This window comes from Pseudochaenichthys georgianus, chromosome 9 (assembly GCF_902827115.2).
Source record: "Pseudochaenichthys georgianus chromosome 9, fPseGeo1.2, whole genome shotgun sequence".
Lineage (NCBI taxonomy): Eukaryota > Metazoa > Chordata > Actinopteri > Perciformes > Channichthyidae > Pseudochaenichthys > Pseudochaenichthys georgianus.
The window spans coordinates 44,729,108-44,750,304 of NC_047511.1; the positions used below are offsets into that span (position 1 = coordinate 44,729,108).

At 42.1% G+C, this 21,197-nt stretch overlaps 1 pseudogene; it reads left to right on the forward strand.

The window, feature by feature from the left end:
- LOC117452950 (piwi-like protein 2) overlaps window positions 1–21,197 on the forward strand; it is a 41,403-nt pseudogene that overhangs the window by 10,974 nt on the left and 9,232 nt on the right.

Sequence of the window (21,197 nt, forward strand, 5' to 3'; positions counted from 1 at the left end):
TTCCTGCTGGAGCCCGCCGCTTAGAGGTGGCGGGCGCGGACCGGTCCTAGAGCCCGTAGTGTTAAAGGTGGTTAATTTGACCTGTAACATCCATAGATTTAGGAGGTTCCCTAGTGGCCGTTAGCTGTACAAACAAAATGGGGGAAAAAGTCGCGGCTTATAGTCCGAAAAGTACGTTATATTATTATTCTTTCTTTTTTTTGTTGGTGTTGGTCTAATGGATAGTGAGGTGGGCTGATGATCGGAAGGTTGCGAGTTCGAATCCTGCCTGGAACACCACTTGCCCTTGAGTAAGGCACTTAGCCCTCGGTTACTCCAGGGAGAATGTCCCAGTGATTGGTCGTTGTAAGTCGCTTTGGAATAAGGCGTCTGCTAAATTGTAAATTATATTTTTGGGAGAATAAACCCCACAGATCCTCAACTCCGGTGTCTCACTCATTAAGCAACCCAGAGCAACAAGAACGTTGTCTACAGTAGCCATTGACTCGCATGTATTATCTTATTTGAGGGGGGGGGGGGGGGGGATGCGTGGGCCACCCGAATAGGCTAAGGGGCCTTTGGCTTTTCTTTTTCTGTGCGGTGCCCCCACAAATAGAATCAAACTCTGTGGGAAACACTGAACGGTACACATCCGGGTGGACAACGATACGTACGTCTCGGACTGCATTTTGCTTAAACATTTTTGTACATGTGTTTTCTCTCCTGCTCAGGGAGGCCATTAATAAAGCTGGAACAAAAGGAACTGCAATAACGGTCGGCTCGAACCACATCATGATTCGTTGCAAGAACGAAGCCGTGTATCAGTACCATGTGACATTCACGTAAGTACTGTGTCAGGTGCCTCAGAGAGATATGTCTATTAAACACAATCAGTGACAATCATATCAACTTAGGTACACTTTTAAGGACTTAATGAGTGGGCTTATTCAGACATTTGAATGAAAAACATAACATTATTTGTCTTGGTTCATACTACTTTTAGTAAACCAGAAAGCCACACACACACACACCAACATGTGTCATTAATTTCCCTTTTTTATTATTAGGAAGTATCCATTTACCGTATTTTCCGGACTACAAGTCGCACCTGAGTATAAGTCGCTCTTGTCAAAAAACGTGTCGTTAAAGGTGGGGTAGGTAAGTTTGAGAAACCGGCTCGAGATACACTTGTTGTTATATTCCATGGAATGCTCTTAACGTCCCGATAGCAATGAATATCTGAAGTGCTTTGACGATAAATCCATAAAGAAACATCATCAGTGGAAGCTGTAGCGCTGTGAAAAGCACGACCAATCTTCTGAGCCGGCTAAAGTAACTGGATGGCCTACCTGCCTGTCAGCCTTCCATCGGGGCACACACTGATCTCGTGCCCTCATTGGTCATGTGCGAGTTGTGTGTGTTGGAGGAGGGGCTCTGTGAGGAAGTGGCAGATTTCTTCCGGCTGTGTATTTTCAAATTCTAGCGCACTCGAGCCGGTTTCTCCTAAATTACCTACCCCACCTTTAAGAGAAAAAAACATATATAAGTCGCTTCGGTTTGTGAGTTGCTTTTATCCACTGAAGTCTTCATCCTCTTTGTCGCTGTGAAGGTCTCACTATCACCGAGCTAGCTATCCATCCAGTTGAACAGTGTGCCGGAGATCAGAGAAACTCCGGCACAAATGTCAGCTTTGTACTCGCTTCGGAGTATAAGTCGCAGGACCAGCCAGACAGGTAAAAAAAACCGCAACTTATAGTCCGGAAAATACATTTTCTCTGCTGATAATAAGAAGATACAAAGATCCAACTATATTTATATTTTATTATGGATTACACATGAACAGAAGTGCTTGTAATCGATACTGTGAATTAATTTGGCCTAATTAAAACTGGTTGGCCTTCTTCCCTGAGTAGCAGATTTTTAAATTCAAATTTCTTTAAGGAAAATATTAATTAACAACTATTTCTACTGCAGGTTGCAAACCATCACCATTCCTATTCCACACGTAGCTCATCAATGACTTGTTTTGAGACTGCCACTCTCAGTTCATTCTCAATGTTCAGCTTTGATCTGTATTTGGTTTTGATGGCAGCAACATCTAGTAGGATGTTGCAAAAGGCAGCATTATGCCCACAGCTCTCTGACCAATGAGATATTTCCGAGCAGTGTTTGTTTACAATTGAATAATAATAATAATAATACATTTGATTTATATAGGTGCACTTTAAAAACAACGTCATCTCAAGGTGCTTCACAAAGCTAAAAGGAGAAAATAAAAACATCTTCCCGCGACCCCCCTGCAGTACCTCCGCGACCCACCAGGGGTTAGAAAACAGTTAGAAAACCACTGCTCTAGGAAATGTTTCTTTAAATGTGTGTGAAGTTAAAACGAACTAAAGCTAGAATTACACGGTAGCAATATTGGTTATAAAATCCCCCGAGTCAACACAGTCGATACTTTAATAATGAAAAGTGCTTCTTTTTTTTTGATTAATGAGCGCTTTCAATGATATATTTCAGTCCAAATGTGGAATCGATGGGGATGCGTTTCGCCATGATGAAAGATCACCGCGAGACCACAGGAGAAGTTATAGCTTTTGATGGATCCATTCTCTTCCTGCCTGTTCAAATGGAAGACGTAAGTATCACAGCTACCGTATTTCAGGAGAGACTTGTTTTTGATATAACAATATATATATCTGGAATTTGGAAATGACACAAAAGCAATATCACAATTTTGGAAAAACCTGCTTATGGGAAACTTTTTTTTTTAAAAACACTGATATTGATGCAATCTGGAACCCATCCTCAATCCGATTTCAGTCACCACCCCTTTCTACTTCTTTAAGGTCAGAAGTAGAAAGGTGTGGTGACATTTGAAATGTATTGAAATCAAACTACACTGTGCAAAATCTGTGACAATAACTCTGGATTTATTCCTTGCATCGTGTTCGACGCCCTACAGGTGGTTCATCTCAAGAGCGTGAGACGCACCGATAACGAGGAAATAGATATACGAGTCCAGGTGACGAAGATTTTGCCACCAAACTCGGATCTATGCATCCCGTTCTACAATGTGGTCCTCAGGAGGTATTTTAACAATAATCCTACAATGTTTTTGTCAGAGAATGAGCACTTTGGATTATTATGTAAAATGATCACGATAACGCACATAATAATAATAATATATTTTATTTATAAGCGCACTTTTCATTTGCGTAAACAAAACTCAAAGTGCTACAAAATTAAAAATTAAAAAGGGTGAAACAAAACAACAATAAAAAAAAACAATTAAAACAACATAATAAAAGCTGTGACATTCATGCCGGCATGGCATAATGTGGGGGATTTAAAAATCTAGTTAAAGGCTATTCTAAAAAGATGCGTTTTTAGGCCTTTTTTGAAAGCCTCCACAGTCTGTGGTGTCCTCAGCTGGCTTGGGAGGGCATTCCACAATCTCGGAGCAGCGGAGCAGAAGGCTCGGTCTCCCATGGTCTTCAGTTTTGTCCTTGGTGGGATGAGGAGGTTTGCCTTTACTGAACGTAGGTTCCTCGTGGAGGTTTGTGGGGTGAGCAATTCCTTGATGTAGGAGGGAGCATTTCCATATATGCACTGATGAGTGAAGAGGGTGATTTTGTAGTCAATCCTGAGTGAGACCGGGAGCCAGTGCAGTGATTTGAGGATGGGTGTGATGTGTTCGTACTTCCGCACTCTCATCAGGATCCTAGCAGCTGTGTTTTGGATGTATTGCAGCTTCTGGATGTTCTTGCTAGGAATCCCAATGAGAAGTGCGTTACAGTAGTCCAGCCTGGAGGAGACAAAGGCATGGACAAGCTTTTCAGCATCTGGCAGACTGAGTGTGGGGCGGAGTTTCGCAATATTTCTCAGGTGGTAGAAAGAGGTCTTGCATATTTGCTTGATGTGGGCCTCAAAGGTCAGGTGAGGATCCATTTTAACTCCCAGATTGGTAACCGTTGTTGAGAGTGGAATGTTCTGACCGGAGAAGGTGATGCTGGTGATGGCAGATGAACAGACCTGATGTGGAGTGCCAATAAGAATGGCTTCAGTCTTGGAGCTGTTTAGCTGGAGGAAGTTGTGCTTCATCCACACCATTATCTCCTCCAGGCATCTGGTTATTGTGGATGATGGCAGAGGTGCAGAGGGGGTTGGGTTTGCTCTGATGTAGAGTTGTGTGTCATCAGCATAGCAATGGAAAGATATTCCATGCCGGCTGATGACACGACCAAGGGGGGATATGTATATGGTGAAAAGGGTGGGGCCAAGGACTGATCCTTGGGGGACACCGCAAGTCACAGAGTGAGTTCTTGATTTAGCCGCTCCCAAGGTGACGTGCTCAGTCCTCCCGGTGAGATAGGAGGTGAACCAGTTTAAGGCAGAGTCAGAGAGTCCAATTGTAGTGTGAAGACGGTGGAGTAGGATGTCATGGTCGACGGTATCAAATGCTGCAGTTAGATCCAGGAGGATGAGGAGAGATGGAGATCCGGTGTCAGCTGTCATCAGCAGGTCATTGGTCACCCTGACTAAGGCAGTTTCTGTACTGTGGCCCTGGCGGAAACCAGACTGGAATTTTTCAAATAGTTTATTCAGTGTTAGATGTTCCTGGATCTGAATGGCAACTACTTTCTCCAGTACCTTGGATAGGAATGGCAGGTTGGAGATGGGTCTGTAATTGGCTAGGACTTCAGGGTCTAAAGTGGGTTTTTTGAGGAGTGGTTTGATGACAGCAGCTTTTAATGGTGGTGGAACATGACCAGACTGGATGGACTGGTTTATCACTGAAGTGATCAGCGGACTTATGGCATCAATGTTCGATTTAACCAAAGCTGTGGGAAAGGGGTCCAGGGCACAGGTGGAGGGTTTCATCTTTTTGATGATGGCCTCAACTTCATGCTGCGAGATGTTAGTGAAGCAGCAAAGAGGCTGGGTCGGTCCAGGCTGGGGGTTGACGGTCAGGACTAACAGAGCAGCGGAGTTTGTGAGGAGAGAGCGGATGGTCTCTACCTTTTTCCTGAAAAATGTGATGAAATTATCACACTGCTCCTCTGTGGTGTCTTTGTGTAGCGGAGTCTGAGGTTTGAGGAGATGGTTTATGGTGGAAAAAAGTAGCTTGGAGTTGCCAGGGCTATTGTTGATGATGGCGGAGTAGAATTTTGACCGTGTGTCTCTGAGAAACTTTGCGTAGGCATTTTGGTGGTCCCGGTATGCCTGTCTGTGAACAGAGAGGCCTGAAGCCTTGAAGCGCCGCTCAAGGACACGCCCCGCTGTCTTCATTTTCCTCAGCTCGCAGGTGTACCAGGGGGCTGACCGTGAGAAAGTGACTGTTCTAGTTTTGACAGGGGCGTGGAGATCCAGGAGACTGCTCAGAGATGTATTGTAAAAATCCACAGATTCATTTACTGATGTAGGAGTTATTGTGGAGAGATGCTGGAGATCCGAGGTCATGTGTGTTCATCGGCAGGTCGGTGGTGTTCTGCTTTGCTATAACTCAATACAATTAACACTGTTGACATAAAAGGTAATTGCAATTTATTTAACCAGGAAGACTCGTTATCTTTTATCTACAATTAGTATTTTTATATTGTGTTAACAGACACAACCCAAACATAGGATATATTAAATGCAAAGTTTAAATGGCTTAATCTGAATAAAAAGTATGTATTTATGCTGGGGGGAAATAAGTTTTGTGACAGTCGCTCCAATCTATAATTGGTAACCTAGCAACCAACCAACCAAGCTTCAGCTAGCGGCAGTCAGACACTCGGGCATCTTCGAATCTTCTTACACATAAATATGGAAGTGTACGTTTTTGGTTGGAAAACATTGAATTTAGTGCTTGGTTGAAACCGGTGGAGGGGATCGTGTTTGAAGCCCGCTGCAACCTTTGCAAAAAAAACCGGTTAAACTCGGAGGGGGTAAAGGCTTTACAATCTCACGGTCAGTCAGGGAAACGCAAGACCCAAATAAAAACCGCCTTCCATCTCTTCTGTTTTCGCCAACGCTTCGGGAGCATCGATTGTGTCCAATGTAAGATCCCGCAACAACATGTGCTGTTATGTTCAGCCATCGTTCTTATGTCGAACGTGAATACATTTACTTTGTAAGCAATTGTGGGACGTATTTCTTCTTTCATAGCAATTTTCCTTCATACTTTCTTGCCGTGAAATTGGTCTTAAATTCTATTGAAAGTGGTCTTAAAAAGTCTTACATTTCAGTTGGTGAAACCGGCAGGAACCCTGTATTCACGTGTGCAATGCCTTGTCTTTTATGCTTCTGCATCGCAACATTTCCCATTGGGCTCAATAAAGTACTTCTTATATTATCTTAAAAGCCCTTTAATGGAATAAGCCAAACGTTGTCCCTGCATAATGCTACTATCAATTAGGATGGTCCAACGAAACAAAGTCACTCTGCTTCAGGAAATGCACAATCTTTCTGTCTTATTCATAAAACCCCTTTTAATATGGAATAAGACAAACTTTGTCCCCTTATGAATAACGCTACCATGACGTTTCCATTAGGATGGTCCACTGACAGGAAATCACTCAGCGCCTTCTCTTTGTATTTCAAGGGTAATGAAAATCGTCGGGCTGAAGCTTGTCGGTCGAAATCATTACGATCCAGAGAGCGCCGTCGTCCTTGGAAAACACCGGTAAGTACGGAGACGTATTTGAACATTGGAGCATATACTCCATTTCAAAGCAGGTCCATTCACTATCGTGTGTGTGTGTGTGTGTGTGTGTGTGTGTGTGTGTGTGTCTCCCTGTGTGTGTAGGCTGCAAGTGTGGCCAGGTTATTCAACCGCTATCAAGCGCACAGACGGAGGCATGTACCTGAACGTGGACGTGTCGCACAAAGTCCTGAGGAATGACTCGGTGCTGAATGTCATGTGAGTTTTTGCAGCTTAAAATCAACAGAATCAGACATATTTTAAATGCACGGCTTTACAGCAGCTGCAGTGCGGATTAAACGCAAAAGGGTACCCTTGCATATCAAATAAAAGGCAAGTAAAAGTACAAATAAGTACACCAGGTTAAGATGAAGTACGTTTGTTGTTACCCCGGTTCGGAAATAAACACAATGCGTAAGTGTGAGTTATAGTATTTATGATAATAAAGCAAACGAGTAAAGAAATAGCTCCCGATATGAAGTCGGGGACATCAGCAGGGAAGAGAAAAATGTAGTGTGGGTTAGTGCGTATGTGTTGGGATCGGTGGGTCACAGGTTCAAACCCCACTGCAGTCAGCATGTCGTTGTGTCCCTGAGACACTTCACCCCAAATTGCACAGTACTGAGTATGTAAGTCGCTAACAAGTGACATGTAATGAAACAAATGGAAAGCATTCAGACAGTGGCAAGTTTACAGATGCATTCATGTTCTTATGTCAAACTTATGACACTTTATTTATACGATTAACATTTAATAAACTATGAATGTGTCACTCAACTGAGCTAACTGACGATATGAACCATCTTTAGCTAAATTAAAAATGAAGCTGCCGTTAGCACAGAACTGCACAAACAAGATATCGATTAGCAAGCTGGGATTCCACAGGTTCCAGACGTATAAGTATCATCACTGAGCGATCAGAACGACGGGGGAAGCGAACACAGACATCGTAGCTTCACGGAGGAAACACGGAGATATTCTTCCCTTCGCTGTTCTGATCAAAAGTTAATCCAATGTGTCCGTGTCACTTTGAAATGATTCCTGATAATCCATCTTCATGTTTATTATATTTAATAATGCATTTTATTTATGGGCGCCTTTCAAAGCTCTCCAGGACGAAGATCACACAGTAATACAAGACTTAAAAACAACAATCAGTTTAGAAACGTTATTAAGACATTGAATACGCCAGTTTGAAAAGGTGTGTTTCAGGCTGGGTTTGAAGGTTGGGAGTGAGTCCATATTGCGGATGTCTTGTGGGAGAGAGTTCCAGAGACGGGGGCAGAGTGGCTGAAGGCTCGTGACCCCATGGTGGTCAGGCGGGCAGAAGGTACTAGGGATGCCAGCGATTATTCGTTACAGTCTCCATAATCGAATATTATTTTTTAAAATCGATTTTATTTATATATATTTTTTATTATTTATATGTTTTTTTTTTATTATTTATATGGTTTTTTGTTTTTTTTGGCTTAGTTTCAACTAAAATATATATAAATATATATATGCTAGTAATAGTATTAATAATTGTAAATGGCCATTGGTCACACCACCAGTTTGTTTTACTGTAAACTTGGAGGAAGCCTGTGAGCAGAGCACGCTACACACCGACCACTTTCAAATCTATGCTCCAATGTTGGAGAACCGGAGTGATACGATTGGTGGAAGGAGTTCTGGTGATGATACGGGCGGCGGATTTTGGACCAGTTGGAGCTGACGCAGGGATTTGTGAGGAGGATACGAGTTTGAGCCTAGGTTTCAGAGCGTCACCACTCATTCCTCATGGTAACGTGTGTGTGGAACTTCCCCTTCGATTCTATTGGCTCTGACGGTTAAAAAGAGATGTCAATCACCAAAATCGACCAATGGGTTCCAGAGAAACGATAAATGACCACAAAGGTGGGTTTTTTTTTCTAAATCTCTCCAAAAAGGTCAAAGGCCACTTGTTTTGCATCAATCTTGATACAAGGCGCTTATCATGTGTTGTTTGGATTCCTAAAGCTTTTAGTACAGTCCCATCATTCAAGGGTGGTTTTCACTATAAGTAATGTTTTCTTTTTGGACGGACGCTATAATTTAAAAATGTTTACTGTGTTCAATCTTACTTTTAAAATGAAAACAAATCCATATTGATTCTGACTCTTCATCCAACTCACAGGTTTATCATTGCTTTGAGAAAAGAGGTTATTAATTTCCCCTTTTTAAAAGTGAAGTTATCGTTTGTTCGGGGCTTAAAGGGCTGGCCTAAAATCTTCATTTAATTTCAAACCTTTATTGACCCAGGTGTATCCCTGCTCAAGTAGTTCCACATGAAACAAACAGAACAACAAAAGGGACATTTTACAGCATCATTACAGGGATTACAATTTACAATAACTCTTATCTTGAAGCCATTTCCATTTGTTGGTGATATGCTACACTTGCCTTGTCATTTTATAAAATAAATATGAGGACATCTTTTATCATGTTTACTTTTGTATGTCCTCGAGACATGTTCATACAAATTTAAACATTGGATGTGCCATGACCATATAGCTATATAAATGTCATATTCTGTGGTATCGTCATACATATTTGAACACCAGGTTTTAAGAGAAGACGTTGTTAGTGCATCTGTCCTCCGAGACTAAACCGTCAATTCTCCCGACCACTATAACCCCTTCCTGTGGGAATGAAAGGTGAGCTGGAGGGCAGTGATGATTTCATCGATATATTATTTATAAAAAGAACATCCCTGTCCTGGGTTTGCCCTTTTCCTGGAAAGGCCAAAAGACACGATGTAGCTTTTCTATTTAAAGTAAAAACGGATGTCTTCCAGGAACGTAATGTACCAAGAGTGCACGGAGTACTTCCAGGACGAATGCACCAAAGAGCTCATCGGAAACATCGTCATCACGCGATACAACAACCGCACGTACCGTATCGACAGCATCGAGTGGGACAAGTCGCCCAAAGACACGTTCACTTTGATGGACGGCACCCAAACCACCTTTGTGGAATACTACAGGTGAGTTTCGCTCTGAACACTGAGCGGGAACCCAAACCACGATACATTAAAGGTCACCTATTGTTCAAAATCCACTTCTCCATGTCTCTTCTACGTCAACATGTGTCCCCTCTTCTTCATGTCTCTTCTACGTCAACATGTGTCCCCTCTTCTTCATGTCTCTTCCACATCAACATGTGTCCCCTCTTCTTCATGTCTCTTCCACATCAACATGTGTCCCCTCTTCTTCATGTCTCTTCTACATCAACATGTGTCCCCTCTTCTTCATGTGTCCCCTCTTCTTCATGTCTCTTCTACGTCAACATGTGTCCCCTCTTCTTCATGTCTCTTCTACATCAACATGTGTCCCCTCTTCTTCATGTCTCTCCTACATCAACATGTGTCCCCTCTTCTCCATGTCTCTTCCACATCAACATGTGTCCCTTCTTCTTCATGTGTCCCCTCTTCTTCATGTCTCTCCTACATCAACATGTGTCCCCTCTTCTTCATGTGTCCCCTCTTCTTCATGTCTCTCCTACATCAACATGTGTCCCCTCTTCTTCATGTCTCTTCCACATCAACATGTGTCCCCTCTTCTTCATGTCTCTTCTACATCAACATGTGTCCCCTCTTCTTCATCTCTTCTTCACATCAACATGTGTCCCCTCTTCTTCATGTCTCTTCTACATCAACATGTGTCCCCTCTTCTTCATGTCTCTTCCACATCAACATGTTCCCCTCTTCCCTCTCTTCATGTCTCTCTACATCAACATGTGTCCCCTCTTCCTCATGTCTCTTCTACATCAACATGTGTCCCCTCTTCTTCATGTCTCTTCCACATCAACATGTGTCCCCTCTTCTTCATGTCTCTTCTACATCAACATGTGTCCCCTCTTCTTCATGTCTCTTCTACATCAACATGTGTCCCCTCTTTCTTCATGTCCTTCTACATCAACATGTGTCCTCCCTCTTCTTTCTGTCTCTTCTACATCAACACGTGTCCCCTCTTCTCCATGTATCTTCTACATCAACATGTGTCCCCTCTTCTTCATGTCTCTTCTACGTCAACATGTGTCCCTCTTCTTCATGTCTCTTCTACGTCAACATGTGTCCCCTCTTCTCATGTCTCTTCTACATCAACATGTGTCCCCTCTTCTTCATGTCTTTCTACATCAACATGTGTCCCCTCTTCTTCATGTCTCTTCTACAAACATGTGTCCCCCTTCTCCATGTCTCTTCTTGATCATCAACATGTGTCCCCTCTTCTTCATGTCTCTTCTACATCAACATGTGTCCCCTCTTCTTCATGTCTCTTCTACATCAACATGTGTCCCCTCTTCTTCATGTCTCTTCTACATCAACACGTGTCCCCTCTTCTTCATGTCTCTTCTACATCAACACGTGTCCCCTCTTCTTCATGTCTCTTCTACATCAACATGTGTCCCCTCTTCTCTCATGTCTCTTCATCAACATGTGTCCCCTCTTCTTCATGTCTCTTCTCCATCAACATGTGTCCCCTCTTCTTCATGTCTCTTCCACATCAACATGTGTCCCCTCTTCTTCATGTCTCTTCTACATCAACATGTGTCCCCTCTTCTCCATGTCTCTTCTACATCAACATGTGTCCCCTCTTCTCATGTCTCTTCCACATCAACATGTGTCCCCTCTTCTTCATGTCTCTTCTACATCAACATGTGTCCCCTCTTCTTCATGTCTCTTCTACATCAACATGTGTCCCCTCTTCTTCATGTCTCTTCCATCAACATGTGTCCCCTCTTCTTCATGTCTCTTCTACATCAAACATGTGTCCCCTCTTCTTCATGTCTCTTCTACATCAACATGTGTCCCCTCTTCTCATGTCTCTTCTACATCAACATGTGTCCCCTCTTCTTCTTCTCTCTTCTACATCAACACGTGTCCCCTCTTCTTCTCATGTATCTTCTACATCAAACATGTCCCCTCTTCTTCATGTCTCTTCTACGTCAACATGTGTCCCCTCTTCTTCATGTCTCTTCTACGTCAACATGTGTCCCCTCTTCTTCATGTCTCTTCTACGTCAACATGTGTCCCCTCTTCTTCATGTCTCTTCTACGTCAACATGTGTCCCCTCTTCTTCATGTCTCTTCTACATCAACATGTGTCCCTCTTCTCATGTCTCCTCTACATCAACATGTGTCCCTCTTCTTCATGTCTCCTCTACATCAACATGTGTCCCTCTTCTTCATGTCTCTTCTACATCAACACGTGTCCCCTCTTCTTCATGTCTCTTCTACATCAACATGTGTCCCCTCTTCTTCATGTCTCTTCTACATCAACATGTGGCCCCTCTTCGTCATGTCTCTTCTAACATCAACGTGGTCCCCTCTTCTTCATGTTCTCTTCTACATCAACGTGGTCCCCCCTCTTCTTCATGTCTCTTCTACATCAACGTGTGTCCTCTCTTCTTCATGTCTCTTCTACATCAACATGTGTCCCCCTCTTCTCATGTCTCTTCTACATCAACGTGTGTCCCCCCTCTTCTTCATGTCTCTTGCTACATCAACGTGTGTCCACTCTTCTTCATGTCTCTTCTTCTACATCAAACATGTGTCCCCTCTGTGTAAAGAGAACTCTGAAAGTTTCAGGACCAAAGATTCTCTCTCTTTTTGATCCATATTCTCATAAAAACCTGTCTGAAAACGAGCTGATCAGATTTTTGGCCACTTTATGATGTCATAACGATGTGTTGTCTTGTGTAGCCAATCAGCAACCAAGGTAACCCCCCCCCCCCCCCTTATCACCTGAATCTCCTCTAGAGCACCATTGAGTTCTTTGTAACCAAATGTCTCTCAGAGGGGCGTGGGGAGGGGCTCCTTATCTTCATCTAAAGTAACAGACAGAGAATCAGCACTTTGGAAACAGGGCTGAAACAGAGGGGATTATGGGTAATGCTGCAATGATCTTGGTGTTTCAGCCAATCAGAGACAGGCTCTGTATATATCTGGACCTGTGATATATTGATAAAAACAGTATAATAGGGGACCTTTAATTAAGAGCAGCGATGAAGCCTCAACTGGTACTTACACGTGTATTTATTGCAATTTCTCGTGCTTTTTACAGCAAGAACTACGGGATTACAATTAAAGAGATGGACCAACCGCTGCTCATGCATCGCCCGAAGGAGAGGGCCAAGCCAGGAGGAAAGGTAGAATCTCACTTTCGCCTCACTTTACTTCTAACCAAATATTTCTCCTTTTTCTGACCTGTCTCTGTAAACCCGAGAGATGGTTTCTTCTTGAAAATCCCAGTAGATCAGCACTTCCTGAAAAACCACGTCACGGTCAAAGTAACTTTAGTAGGGCTGAACGATTAATCGATTTTAAATCTTCTTCTTGTGTGTCAGTCATCCACACCAATCAGAAGTGCTGTGCTCCACATGCACCAGCCATTGTTAACCATCAGAAGTGGCCCCTGATAGAAGGTGATAGACAGATTGATCCAAGTGCTTCTGAAAGTGCCTGCCCTTTCCAAATGGCTTCCTATGGAGCTTTCCTAGATGGTTTCTGAGTCCGGTTAGTGATGCTCCGTCACATGTTTCTATTACAGGGTGAGTCTGAAACTGAAGCTTGACTTTAAAGCAACCCAACGGAAGTTTCATGTAAGTTTAGTTCTTTCACTCGTAGCTCGGGGTGCTAGAGACGGGAGTACGTTGATGCGACCTTCCTAGCCGGAGTTATGGCCACATTTGACAATAAACTTACGTTGGGTCGCTTAAAAATAAATATCGCAATTAGATTTTTTCCCAAAATCGTGCAGCCCTAAACTTAAGTCACGTTTCGTCCCCGTTCTGATGCTCTTCACCAGGGCGTCTTCACCATGCATTGAGTTGCTGCCATGTGATTGGCTGATTAGATATGTGCGTTAACGAGCAGGTGAACAGGTGTACCTAATAAAGTGGCCATTGAGGGGATAGTTGCATGTCTGTGTGTGATATGTTAAGATTAGATGGACTTGTATTGATCCCCATCGGAAGGTCCGGTGCTCCAGCAGCAATGGAATAAGAGAAATACAGGACGGAATGAACACGAGGAAAATACAAGTATTAGTAAACATGTCGGATTCAATTCAAGGCTTTGTTGTCATGTGCACAGGGCTCCTCCAACAATGCAACATGTGTATAGCACATCAAACTAATAAAACCAATCAAATAGTTCAAGAAATAACAGAATAGAAATAAAACAGTGCAAGAGAACAATATGACCTTCATCAAAGTGTGAATATGTGCATGTATAGCCGGTTGTTTTTACATGGGTTACATCGTTAAGCTTTGATTATGTCTGAGGTGCTTTGTGATTTAAACATCAGTAAATGCTTTAGCCTTTGCTAAACAGTGAGTCTCTGTACAGGAGATCACTCGGCTGACAGCAACTCTTGCATCAGAATGCCATCTTGTGGCGACAACGGTTCATAGCAATGACTAGAAAGACACAACATATTTAGGTTCATTAGGATCGTCATATCCAGCTGTTTAGATTTCATCCGATGGGAGAAGCACTCTGTGTTTGCTTGAACAACCTACTTTATCTTTACTTGTTATATACATGAATACTATAGGTTCTGATGATTCTAAGTTGTACCAAAATCTTAATATGTACCAGTGAAATATTCAAATCGGAGGAAACACAATATTTATAAAGGCTCTATGTGTGTTAATATTTAATTTTGAATGAAGTTTTGTGAAGCTGGTCAGATATCCTGGCCTACAAACCATATTGTGCAGACTTAACACTAGGGTTGGGAACCGAAACTCAGATAAGAAAATGCCGGGTACCCGTACAAAATACACCTTTTCGGTTCTGCTTAACGGTTCCTAAACGCGGTAGACCCTGTATTCCAGCGGGTCCGTCTGCGCCGCGGTGACCCGGTAGAATACAGGGCGGACCTGGAGAATCACAGAACGGCCGGCTCGGTTTGCTGACGGCCGGCACCGCCCTTATTTTTTTTTAACCGGCATCGTGTAAGTTGCGCTGTCAGGCGACCGAGGACCACAGTTGCCCCGCAGCGAGGCTCCCCCCGTTGACGGTTCACGAGCTCAGTCGCTTCATAACACCAACGATGGGTCGCGCTAAACGCTCTGAAGTGAGGAGTCACTACACTAAGAAAGACGAGGCGCAGTGTAATGCCTGTTAATAGCTGGCCACAGGCACAGCTCAGTTAAAATAAAGCACAGCTATTGTGCAATACGTATTGTATTGCATGTATATTTTTTATTTGTAACAATTTCAGTTAAAGCTTAAAAGAATAAAGATATTTTTGTTATCTAAACGTTTGACCTTTTTCTTTTAATATTTTGGAATCGAAACGGGGAATCGATAAGAACTGGAATCGATACATTTCAAACGATACCCATCCCCACTTAACACATATTGTTTGGTATTTCCTCTTAAGGCGAGACACGGCAGGCAAAGACATCGTTTTTCATGCACTGGTCAATTTTGTGCTATTTTGATTCCACAACATGTTTTCTTTCAGTCTTTTGGAATGAAAACGTACAAAATACACATTTAGGTGTTTACTTTACTTTGTCTGTTCGTGTCTGTAGATTTCTCCTAAATTCATCAAAAGTTAGCGTTCTCTGAGATCCAGAGAACAGGAGGGTTTAGGTAGCGCCACACGGCAATCTTTCAAGGTCGTTTCCTCAAAATGAGTTGTTTCATGAGACATAGGATATTTCCACTTCAGTAGCACTTACACCAAACCTTCCAGTTATATTCCTATCAATATTCTGAAGGTTTTTAAAGAAGGGTTTGATCATATATAATTCATAGCCTGAATTATATAACATTTTATGCCTAGAAACATGGCGAAAATTGATATGTTAGGGCTGTTGACAGTATTTTCTGATTTATGGAGTGATACAAAGAGATATCCGAAATCCCTTCTGTGAGGGAAACTTCTGAAGCATTTGGAAACAGGACTCAGAGAGACACGAGGAGAGCTGGAGCTTTGATGGCAGTGTATTTGGAGTTACGGCCGGAGAAGAAGAAGACAGCTGGTGTGTCACGAGTTGACAGCGGTTGCCAAACCAATTCTGAAGAACTCTTTCTGCAGCTCGAGGTTTTAACTAGTTCGCAGTGTAATAATCAACATTCTTTATCAGCGAGACTACACAATGATGGACCCTGAATCTATAGAGCTCTCGTCCATAGAGAAGAATGTTCGCGAGGGAACCTTCGTCCCAGATAAAAGAAAGGCCTCTCGATGTCCCTGAATAATAAACTATCTCATGTCAGCTTGTGCTCGGTGATAAGCTGACATCAACAATGCGCCCAAGCTGCCCCTCCTTAAGAGAGATAGCAGCGATACCCAAGGCCGTAGACCTGTGCCGTGGGAAAGGAGACGGTGAGAGGAGAAAACGATGAACTGTGTCGAGCAAATGATTCTCTAACACCTTCTGTAAACACTTTAGATTCGAATATGACTACAAAATGAAACAAGAATTTTGAACCTGGCTTTATTCAATGTTCAGATTTGTGTTCCTGAAATGTGTTAAAATATGCGCATATTTAATGAGATAATGGCTCATTTGCATATTTAAACATGCTATTTCAGAAAACCTGTAATACAAAAAACAATTGTCTTAATGTAAGAAATTAACTGGAGAAATGTCTTGCTGATATCTTTAAGTTAAAAAAAGTACCCTATTCACCTGGAGTGTCTCGCCTTAATATATTTTGTATATAACAAACTCCTCCAATATCGCAATAACAGTCAAAAGACATGCAATTAGCTCATAATTTCTTAATGGTAAAGAAGGAAATGTAATAACAAATACGTCGGCGGACAGGTAACTCGCTGTGTAGATAACTTTAGTATTAAAATGTTTTGCAGCAAATCATCACTGAGAGATTCTGCTCGTGCCGGAGCTTTCCTTCATGACGGGAATCCCAGACAAAATGAGGAAGGACTTCAGAGCCATGAAGGTACATGTGTACTGTCTTTTATAATATATTATGTTAGACAGGATGTATAGCTTCGTTATGATTATTAGATATTAGTTCAAATACTTTATTTATCTTAGGGGAAGCTAGGTTTGTGACTTCATTTTGGAATAGTGTTTAATAAATACATATAAATGTGGATGTTACAATGCAAACAGTGGTGGATAAGTATTAATAGATATCAGGGTTTCTTCTGTGATACTGTGGCGCTGATCTTGGATAAGATGTATACCAATTCCCACGAGAACATGACGCCCGTAAACAAGATGGCACCACGGACGTAAACAACAACATGACGTCAAAGCTGTCTGTTGCTCTGTTTCGACACCATTCTCCTATTTTAGGAATAATTGAACGGTTTGTGACGAACAGAAATAATGTTTTCTAGCATCGCTTTAAAGGTTTAGACAAAACTCTGGATATGTTGATATTCAAAACCAGATGATTTGCTATACAGTATTAGTCCTTGTATACAAATAATATGTCGTATTAGGAGATACAGGTCTGAAAATAAACTTAACACAAAAGGTAAGGCAATTGGTAGATTATTTCTTTGTTTGCATCGTATACCGTTGGAGAGCCTGTTTTCTTACCTTTCCAATGGCGCCACATTCGTGAGGAACGAGCCTTTGTGGGATGAGCAGCAGATCTGAGCATGTGGGGTGCGCCCATGAAGCAATCATCTACCAGAACACACATTGCCTTCCTTTTTGCGTTAAGTTCATAAATGTATGTATAATGATATGTTTCCTGTTCGTTAGGACCTGACCATGCACATCAATGTGAGCGGAGAGCAGCACACGCAAGCCATCAAACAGCTTCTGAAGAACATCAGCACCAACCCTGACAGTCAGAAGGAGCTGAGCCGCTGGGGCCTGGACCTCGACTCCGATATCATCTTGGTCGGTTTATACATGTTGGAAAAATCTCACTCGTCCCCGGCTTGAGCTTCAGCCTCAGGATCTATGTGTGTCTGATCCTCTCCAGAAAGGAAGCAGTCATCACATACAGAGCATCAGCTAGTTCCTGAGCAGTGTCCTTCACATGCTGACATCCAAGAGAGGGACACAGTCACAAGATGGAGGAATTATGACTTTTCCTCAAAATTATTACTTTTCCTCAAAATTATTACTTTTTCCTCAAAATCTCATAATTACTTTTTTCTCAAAATTATTACTTTTTCCTCAAAATCATTACTTTTTCTCAAAATTCTGACTTTTTCTCAAAATCTCAAAATTCTGACTTTCTGAATACTTAAAATGTTAATAATACCTCGTCACCGGCTTGAGCTTCAACCTCAGGATCCATGTATCTGTGATCCTCTCCAGAAAGGAAGCAGTCATCACATGCAGAGCATCAAGTAGTTCCTGAGCAGAGTCCTTCACACGCTGATATCCAAGAGAGGGACACAGTCACAAGATGGAGGAATTATGACTTTTCCTCAAAATTATTACTTTTCCTCAAAATCTCATAATTATTACTTTTTCTCAAAATTATTACTTTTTTCTTAAAATCTCAAAATTATTACTTTTTCTCAAAATCATTACTTTTTTCACAAAATCATTACTTTTTCTCAAAATTCTGACTTTTTCTCAAAATTGTGACTTTCTGAATACTTAAAAATGTTAATAATCTCTCGTCACCGGCTTGAGCTTCAACTCAGGATCCATGTATCTGCACCAGCACTGGGTCTGTATTAAAAAAACGCTTACATTTTATTGATATTTGATTTAGAAAAGGTCACACATTTAACATCTGTATTTCATAAAGTACAATATACTTAGTCATATGTTAGGAAAGTCTCACTGGTCCCCGGCTTGATCTTCAACCTCAGGATCCATGTGTCTGATCCTCTCCAGAATGGAAGGAGTCATCACATACAGAGCATTAGCTAGTTCCTGAGCAGTGTCCTTCACATGCTGATATCCAAGAGAGGGACACAGTCACAAGATGGAGAAGTAGAAAGCAGTATTCAATGTTTACTTCAGATTAGCTCCACGTCAGAAATGAGCATGCTTGTCATATGTCTATCTCCATAGAGGCTGAATCATCATGTCATCATCACATAGCTATCATCTGCCTCAAACAGTCCTGATGCACTTCCAGGTCATCAGACATCCTGTCATGTTCACAGCTACAGTTGGGATACCTTTGTTATCATGTTGCTCTGATATTGGAAGAGGACATCCAGTGTTTTCCCAACAATACAAAGGGGCTTTATTGGCATGACCACATTTTAAACATAGTATTGCCAAAGCATTCCACACAGGGCGTCATAACAGAACAAAACATAAATATCAACAATACATAACACAAAACATACTGTAGCAAATACATATTAGTATATAAGTGTTATATCAACATTTCATACTTCAAAGAATATTTTATCAGTACCAGTAAAAAGTTTGGACACACCTTCTCATTCAAAGGTTTGTATTTGTTTTAATTATGTTATACATTGTAGGTTGATGCTGAACACATCACAACTATGAAAGCGTACATGTGGAATGATGTAGTAAACATTTTATCCCGTGTCATGTTAAATTCAAACACAAGAAAAAGACACTGAATGTGTTGCTTTTTACGCTTCAGGTGATCCTTGGCCACTTTATTTGTTGTATATATTGACATTAACTTCGACGTGTGTTCTCTCTCGCTCAGACTAAAGCCAGAGTTCTTCCCATGGAGACCATCTGTCTGCAGTCCAACTCTTTCACCTGCGGCTCCGATGTCTCCTGGTCCAGAGAGATCTGCCGGGATCGTTCAATCAGCTCAGTGAGTGCTGTCTCCTCTTCATTTGTGATTTGGAGAATTTAGCGTCTAAAAACTGGGAGAAACGGATTCAAGTGGACGCCATTGAAATCAAAGTACTCGTTTAAAAGGTCTTAATTCCCTCATATTAATTGAAGTTTCTCTCTAAAAGCACACTTTGCAAGATTACATATGAACACAGGATAACGTAACAACATCTCGTCCAGGGCGGTTATTATAAATTGCAATATGGACGAGTATAGAGTATCCGAATCGCAGTTAGCGCGATATTGGGTAAATCCAAAATACGTGTAAATATCTGAATGAAGTACCGTAATTTTCGGACTATAAGCCGCGCCTTTTTTCCCATTTTTCGACCCTGCGGCTTATATAACGGTGCGGCTAATCTATGGATTTGTACAGCTAACGGCCACTAGGGGACCTCCTAAATCTATGGATTTTACAGGTTACAGTCCACCTTTAACTCTATGGGCTCTATGGCCGTTCCACGTCCGCCACCTTTAAGCGGCGGGTCGGAAAAGAGTGAGACAGGTCGCGCGCCAAAGTAAAAGTGGAACCGAGAGACAGAACGAGAGCAAGACAGACGGACATTACGAGAGCGAGACAGTTTGTGCACAGGAAGTTTTCATGCACAAACCCTTCGCTCAGTGGGAGGCGTGGATGACTAGCGGCGATAAATCATTCACCAAAACTGGTCGCATGCGAAAAGCAACTTTCGCTCAAGTTTGCGAGTGGATCCTGACGGCGTGGAGGAGTGTCAAAACATCCACGATCACCAACGGGTTCCGAAAGGCTGGACTGCTTACATATGGTAATTAAACATTAAAAACACCTGCTTATAGTCCAGTGCGGTTTATAGTCCGAAAATTACGGTATTGTGAAGCTGCCGGGAAGTCCAAGCCTACAAATCTTATTCTACTGACTTAAATAAATACTCCATGTTTGTTACAGATCGTCTACAGCAGGGGGGTCAAACTCAAATACACAGTGGGCCAAAATAAAAAAAATGGGTACTCGTCGAGGGCCGGACTGGTTCAATGATTATTGCAGAACTTATTGAAATGAACTTATTGCACATATTAAACCTGGAACTAACAAAGCTTAAATTATTGCCTATAAAAACAACATTAAATAATCAGTTGCATTCATTTCTTATGGCTCTAACTGCAGCTTCATTCCTTATGATTACATTTTCCCACAGGCCGACAACAGCTTCAAAAAAACTATTTCCCTCAAAGAGAAAACCAAACATGCCCTGCTGTCGTGAGAGAGACGGGGCATGCTGTATTTCTGTGTTTCTTCACTGACTGTCTCTCTCTCAGGTCCCACTGAACATCTGGGCCATCTTCTACCCTCGCCGCTGTGCAGAGCAGGCGGAGGAGCTCGTCTCCGTCTTCAACAAAGTGTCCGGTCCCATCGGGATGAGGCTGGCGCGACCGATCCACGTGGAGCTGAAGGACGACCGCGTCGAGACCTACGTCAAAAGCATCCACTCTCAGCTCACCAGCGAGGTATGAAAGAAACTTTGACAAATGCTATCTAGTGGCCAAAACTAAAAGGTCACCTATTGTGCAAAATCCACTTCTTCATGTCTCTTCTACATCAACATGTGTCCCCTCTTCTTCATATCTCTTCTACATCGACATGTGTCCCCTCTTCTTCATGTCTCTTCTACATCAACATGTGTCCCCTCTTCTTCATGTCTCTTTACATCAACTTGTGTCCCCTCTTCTTCATGTCTCTTCTACATCAACTTGTGTCCCCTCTTCTCCATGTCTCTTCTACATCAACACGT